Here is a 1743-nt window from a genome sequence, read left to right as displayed (position 1 = left end):
ACTTTTTTTTGGTTTCTCCACCCTCTGTCTTGACTGGTGCGTCGTGGCACCGAGACATATGCCACCCTCAGCAGCATCCCCTGCAAACTCATGGCTATGGCCTTGGTTAAGACCCCGGCTGTTTCGTGTTCGTTTTGACCATTCTTTTTGGGGTGGTGCACCATTTTCCCACTCACGTGTTTATCCCTGTGCTCTGGCCTCCTTTATCTGTTTTCTGTGGTGTCTTTGTAGTACTAAGCTGATGCTTTGGGGTACAGAGAGGTAAAGGCAGTGGAAATAAGGAATAGGGAGAGGGGGAACTCTAGGATGTGAGTCTAGGGCCAGGACAAGTATTATGGGCCAAGTGCATGCTTTGTAGCTATTTAAAAGCTATTTGCAAGCAAGAATCTTGTGCATTACCTTAGAGGAAGAGCAGGGGTAACTTGGAACTTCAGAGCTTGAGAATGTTCTAGGTCTTTAGAGTCTGGGAATACATTTGATCTTTCCTGATAAAGCCTCTCACTAGAATGAGCAGAAGCAGCAGAGAGCCGTGTGGCTGTGGTACGTGGTAGTCTCTTTAAGCCCTCACCGTCCTTGAGTGAGAACTCATGCTCGCCCAGTGTTTTGCCCGGATGTCTGACTTGGACCTAGACACCATGATGTGGAGGACAAGGGACCCTCAGCTGGGTCTTATGAAGTGCTAAGGGTGGAGGAAGAAGGGGAACGCAAATGGATTCAAAAAACAGAGCGAGGGGTCCCAGGGCAGAAAGCAGGAAGTCTGTAGCAACTATGGCAGCCAACGGGAGCCGAGAGGATTCAGACGGTCCCAAACTGGGGAGCCGCTGGTGGCGCTAAAGAGAGGTCTGCCTCTGCTGGTGTGGGTTTGGTTTTTAGGTAACTTTTTATTTTATTTTAGTAAACTTTTTATTTTAGAACAGGTCTTATTTTGAGATTTGTAGAGTTATTATGAAGATGTCACAGAGCTTTCCTATATACCCCACACCCAGGGTTTGCTATTAACACCTTACATTAGAATGGTACATTTACCGCAATTGATGAGCTAATACCGATGCATTATTTTAAACTGAAGTCCACACTTTTCTCAGATTTTCCCCAATGTCCCTTTTCTGCTCCAGAAGCCCATCAGGATCCCACATGACATTTAGTTCTGATGTCTCCTTAGACTCCACTTACTTGTGAGTTTCTCGGACTGTCCTTGTTTTTGATGACCTTGAGCAGTTTTAAGGAGTACCGATCGGGTATTTTGTAAAATGTCCCTTGATTGGAATTTGCGTGAGGTTTTCTTCACGGTTAGGCTGGGGTTATGGGTTTTGGGGACGAAGACCAGAGGTAAAATGCCAAGCTCATCACATAATATCAAAGGTTCATACTAGCGATATAAGTCATCACTGCTGAGACGAACTTCGATGAGCCGGTCGAGGTAGTTTTTATCAGATTTCCATACTGTACTCTGTCTCCCTCTTCATGCTGTGTCCTCTTTGGGAGGAAGCTGCTGTGCTCGGCCCACACTTAGAGAGTCAGGAGTGATGCTCTGCCCCTTGAGGGTGTGTACTACCCCGCACACACTAGGAATTCTTCTCCACAGATCTGTCTAGTCTCCTCCGCTTATTTATTTGATCATTCATTTATGTCACTATGGACTATTTGATATTTATTTTATACATTGAGTTATAATACAGTTTTACTTAAAATATTTTTTTTGCTCAAATTGTTTCAGATTTGGCCATCGAGAGCTCTTTCAGT

At 44.9% G+C, this 1743-nt stretch overlaps 1 protein-coding gene across 3 annotated transcripts in view; it reads left to right on the top strand.

Annotated features, from left to right (window-relative positions):
• Positions 1 to 1743, top strand: part of KCNE2 (potassium voltage-gated channel subfamily E regulatory subunit 2) — a 189575-nt gene that overhangs the window by 87807 nt on the left and 100025 nt on the right. The window lies entirely within an intron of this gene.

Source organism: Pteropus vampyrus, unplaced genomic scaffold (genome assembly GCF_000151845.1).
Source record: "Pteropus vampyrus isolate Shadow unplaced genomic scaffold, Pvam_2.0 Scaffold114, whole genome shotgun sequence".
Classification (NCBI taxonomy): domain Eukaryota; kingdom Metazoa; phylum Chordata; class Mammalia; order Chiroptera; family Pteropodidae; genus Pteropus; species Pteropus vampyrus.
The sequence above is the reverse complement of the archived record's forward strand: the minus strand, read 5'-3'. Positions and strand labels throughout refer to the sequence as shown.